The sequence below is a fragment of the Typopeltis vanoorti genome, chromosome 4, assembly GCF_054136105.1.
Source record: "Typopeltis vanoorti isolate ZY-2024b chromosome 4, IOZ_Tvanoo_1.0, whole genome shotgun sequence".
Taxonomy (NCBI): domain Eukaryota; kingdom Metazoa; phylum Arthropoda; class Arachnida; order Uropygi; family Thelyphonidae; genus Typopeltis; species Typopeltis vanoorti.
In genome coordinates this window covers 111909061-111914874 of record NC_143552.1, presented here as the reverse complement: position 1 = coordinate 111914874, position 5814 = coordinate 111909061, and positions in this window count along the sequence as shown.

Sequence of the window (5814 nt, the reverse complement as noted above, 5' to 3'; positions counted from 1 at the left end):
TGAGTCTTGGAACCAAGTCTCGTGGAGATGTCATGTAATAATAATAATAATAATAATAATAATAATAATAATAATAATAATAATAATAATAATAATAACAAACAAGACTGGTCTTCCTCGTCATAGTCCGAATGTCATAGACAACAATGAATCAGATGTCAGAGCTTAAATAACCAAAGTTATATTAAATTTCTTATATTTATCAGATGCGATTTAACATGTAATTTTATTTTATTTTACTGTTGCTTAGCTTATCAGAACTATGGAGAACAATTCTTATGTAGTTCATTGAGGAAGAAAATCGGAACTTGCACTTCCAAAATGCAGAAACCTAAATTAGATACACTAGCAGGTAAATGACCTTCATTTCCCTATGAAACACCACCCCCTGCTCACTGGAGGCTGAAGTGATGAATTTCATCTTTGGTCTCAAGAACAGGAGTTCCAATTTCTTTTCTACTTCTTCTGAATGCAATGTTAGTAATAACCTTCAAGGGCATGCCAAACATACAGTATTTAGATACCTAAAAGTTCCATCATTTGGAGGGTACAACAGTAAAACAATGCTGCAGGCTGGCAGTCAGATAATACACTGGTCTAAACCTGTCAGTAATGAGTGAGGAGGCTTTCCTTCGGCTGGTGTATAATTCCATCATACTCATTCTGCTAGTTCATGCCTTTAAGCGGAGTCGGAACAGTAATATGTGGAAGGCAGTGTCAAAGCTATGTTATGGCAAAAAAAAAAAACTGGTGTCTCTCGCTGGATGGGCGTCATATCCAACACTCTATCTTTTCTCGCTGTATATATCTCTATTCTATCTTTTCATCTATTTCCTAATCTAAAATTATACCTACAACGAATGGTAATACTGTCACTGCGATTAAAATAAACCTCCTTCAAAAACTAATTTCAACAAAAATGACAAATCAAACAAAATATACAAAGCATGACAAAAACCTCTTCAATAATGACAACAATAATAATTTCCCATCCACTTTAGCAACATCCATAACATAAACTCCAACACAAATGATGTAAACCTTCACTTACAGGCAACTAGACCAAATTTGATATTCTTGACGTTAACCAAAATGTAGCTTCACCAACCACAGTCCACATTCACTGCCCAAACACATTGCATGATTCCTTTAACCACAAGGGTAGAGCCTCCGTAGCTCAGTCGGACGAAGCCCTTTGGTCAGAAAGACTGGGGCTCGATTCCCGTCCATGAACTCAGGAACTCGATTCCCGTTCTCTCATACGGAGGTGAGGATTTTTTCACCCGGAAACTCGGGTTTTTCGTCCCACAGAACAGACAAACTATCCCCGTGGACACACACGTTGATCTACAGTCATAAAATACATACTTAATCCTTCATTAGGAAGGCTCAACCCTTCCTAAGGGACGGGAGAGGAAAGGAGAAACCCCCATACGAACTAAAACCACAAAGATGGCACGTGTGTCTTTGTGAGCGTGGACATTGCTTGACAGCGAATGACAAATTTAGAATTCTCAACTTTTGATTTTGACCTCCTCTGGTATAATGTTTCCTTTTTTCATTCAATAGCATTCATCTACTCTAATTACTGATCTTCAAATTCCTAAACCAAACTGATCTCTTCACCTTCTTTTCGCTTAAATTTGACCTTCTACAATCCAGCTATAATAGTGAAGTCAATTTTCTAGGTGACGTTAATGTCCCGAACTTGGTCCCACCACTCACCAAGCTGGACATTACGAGAAAGTTTTTGATATAAGCAATGACCTAATGCAAATCGTACATCTACCAACCAGAACATCTGATAAACCTATCCACTCGTCCAATACCCTTGATTTTTTCCTAACTAGTTCTTCTTTCAGATATATTGTATAGCTCAACTCTCTCTCTCTCTCTCTCTCTCTCTCTCTCTCAGATCCCGATTTTTGCTCGTTTTCTTCCTCACAGAACGCCCTCCCTCCAGCGATTTTCAACACCCTTGGCACTATAAAGGACCCAAAGAGGAAGTCCTCTGGAATATCTGCTATTCCTTTCTTTGGTTAGACTATTCTTTCTGCTTCTGACCGTCTCTGAGCGAGTTACAGAGATTATGCTCATTGGCATGAAGATCTGACCTTCATTTCCCATTCCATCCAAAATTCATACCCGCTTTCCAAGTCATGGTTCAACGAAAGGTGTATCGAAGCAGTTGATGAAAAAAAAAAAAAAATCAGCATGCCAGAGGTGGCTAAGCAGAAGTAAGCATACGCAATGATTACAAAACACCCATCAGAAATCCAAATCTGATTTCGTTAGGATAAATAGCAGAAAACTTGCCTCCTATGCAAATGGAAGTCGTGCTCTTTGGAACCTTCTGCTTTTCCACCTCTCTCTCTCTCTCTCTCACACTTTCTCATCCAAATAGCACCACGGTTACTTCACCTATAGATAAATCTTTAGGCAAATCTCCTCCTAACATACAAGAAAAAGAAACTGAGAACCATATATTTCCTGCGTTTTTTTTTTGTTTTTTTAAGCAAAAAAGAACCAGAAAAATACTAAAAATCTTACACATTAAAAAGCCTTCTGGATTCGATGGCACCTCTCCAATTGCATTCAAGTGATGTATTCTAGAAATGACACCTATCCTATATCGTCTCTACAATCGTTTATCCTATGCTGGCATGTATCAATGCGTAGAAGTAAACATCTGTCCAATCTCTTCCATAAAAGGGAGATAAATTCTGCCTTCAAACTACCTGTCATCATCACTTCATTCCCTTTCTAAAAGTAATGGAACAAAAGTCATCAACAGTTAACCAATAAATGAATTATTACCAGTATGAATTCTATCACTCTAGATCGATAGGTTTCCTCTTAGCTTCCATCACCCAACACTGCATATATGTCATGGAAATGTCTGGAGTCGTCGCTTTTGACATTTCAGAGCATTTGATCGTGTCTGGTATTGAGATCTGGTCACTAAATTATCATCCTTCCTTCGGTCTATCTTCCACTTCCAGTAATCAGTTAGTAGCCAACTTTCTCTCTAATCTTTCAATGCTTGTCATTGTGGGTAGCTTCCTCTCTTTGAGCTTTTTTAACAATGCAGCGGTGTCCCCCATAACAGCGTTCCATCAGTGCGTGGTAGCAAGTCATTCACCTATACATATAAGGAGAAAGAAAATGCGTGATGAGTATACTCTCATATCAGATATGCTTCTCTTGGGATATCTGATGGAGTACACTTTCTACTATATAGAAAGTGTACTCGATTATTTCATTCGTTCTATCCTATCAGATATGCTTCTCTTGGCATATCTGATCGAGTCAAACCATGCAGTTCTCACACGTCCCAAACTTGAAGTTCATCTGCAACCGGTACCTTCATCACTAATCTCTATACCATCCTACAATAGGCTCGAGCACAACTAGTCGCCTTCAATATTAGCAAAATATATTCTTGCCTTTTACTCGCAAAAAAGATGTCAGCTCATTTACCCTTACCCTCAGTAATATACAAATCACCAGACCGGATCAGATCTCGATCTTTGGATTGATATCGACCTCTGGCTTCTCTTGGCATAAATCACATCAATAGCTTCCTCAGTCTCTAAAATAACTAGAGGCAACTCCTATAGATAAATATGACCTCTCCTATTGCTTCTGCCTTAGTATCCCCAAGTTTGGGTCTGTCTCCCACTGACGAGACCTCAATAAAGGTTGAAACCGGTCTGGGTAGTGTCCCTTCCCTTAATGCATAGCAATATACGTGTCCGCAAGGAGATATGCTTTGCATTATGGGAGATACTGAGACAAGGAGTGATGAGAGCTTGGTTCACCTTTGTTTGGAGTTGCCTGGTATTGCACTACCTTACCTCAGTCCTGAAGATATTATCAGGCGCAAACTTTGTTTGCTTACACTTGGATAAAGGATTAAACTAAATTTATTATAACTAGAGGTATTCTCATTCAACTACTAACTCTGTAGAAATCTCAAATCCGTCCATTTAGAATACTCTTCACAGGTTAGGGTGGTGTACTTAAACCTTCCTTAATATTCTTGATGCTCTCAAGTGTAGAGAGAGAGAGAGAGATTGAGCTGAGAGATAATTCTTCCTTTGCTTACTTCACTTCAACCTTTTACCCTTCAACCTTACTGTCTTATTCGTTTCAGTTCTGTCTTTTTGTTTACAGATACTTCCATGGACAGTCACTGAACTGGAAACCATCATTCTCTGCTTTCAATTAAAGTAATAGCAGCGGCAACCCTGGATCCCTTTTCAGTCCAATTGCAAGCACAGCGAATCTGCTTTTTCTCTTCCTTATTTAATTCATCTATCTCTGCCCCCTCTGAAACAGCCTTCCTCATAGGCTACATACTGAATAACGTTGCCCTTTGGGGACTCTTGTTAGGGTATATGTAGCCCGTAGGTAAGGACTATTTTTTCCACCCTTAGTTCAAGAAAATATGTAAAATTCAAAACAAAAAACGGTGTGTTTATGGTTAGGATATAATTTTGCATGTTTTTGTCGCCCTCCAAACTTGCAGCTCCTATGCATTGCTTTACTTGCTTAGTGGGTTACGACGACCTGCCCTTTGGTTAGAAAAATCTGGAGCTGAATCTCATGGAGGACACGACTTGGGTTTTTCATCCCGCAAAACAGACAAACCGACCACACGGTATGTTCAATTTACAGCAACATTACAATAAATAGAAATATATTCGTTTAATAAGATGTGCCGCAACTGCCATATGGATCTCACGACCGCTGTATCATCATAGCATAAATAATAAATAAAGAATCTTTCAGACGCTGACAAATCGGCGAAATTTATTTATTTGTTTCTGTTGCTATTTCTGTTAGTAGAGAGCTCAAGAGGTTGAAGTAATTTTTTTCAGTTCGTTTTGCTTCCAATCCCAACTGCGATTTTTCTATAAAAAAAACTTTCAGTTCTTTTTGACATACTTGTCCTCATTAATAATGAATTAATTTGATATCTCATTTACGAAAATTATGCATTGTAGTAGTAGAAATGGAATGTAAGTGAATTTGACTAATTTTATTTTTCTGGCGCTCGTTTGTCAGGAAATCTTTCATTTTTACTCTCGTGCTGGCAGTTTTTTATTTCATGTTGGTTAACTCCAAAGAAATTCACAAATTTATCATTGTAGAAAGCTCTCACCAAGTTTATTGTGACATGCAATTAAAGAACCATCATTCCTGTCTCCCTTCTTTAAGAAAAGGATAGTGACTATGCAGAAATAGACGTAAGGTTTTTTAATTTTTCATAATTTTTTTAATTCCCCAGTGGTAGTATAAAGTGTGTAGGGGGGGAAGAGAAACAAATAAAAATTTGTCAGCTGTTTATTTTGGTACATTCACCCCATCTTTACGTAAGTTTGTTTAGCTCTAGACGACTCAACTCGTCTCGTTCCCACCATCTTTCGCACAACGTAGCTGTACCTGCAGACGCCATCGATCGTTCCTCTCAAGCATCGACAGAACAAAGTCGACCGCAAATACCTTTTCGGTGCTTGTAAGCACTTCGAGAGGTGGGACCTGCGATATGCACGGCACGCGCCTCGTCAAAAGGAGTCCTATACTGCAATTGGCCGAAGTGAAGAGGCGGCGCGTGCCGCTTATTCGTCGTCGGGAAGTAATACAGCATCGCACACGTGTCTTCGATGAACCACTCATACATGGGAGTGTGCCACTAGCCGTAGCGCGTGACCTTTCTCGTCACCGGCTGCAAGTGGCAACCGTTCCCTGGGGATTTCGACACATTGCGGTACGCTGTCCAATTCCGGCCGAGTACGACCGAGCTACGAC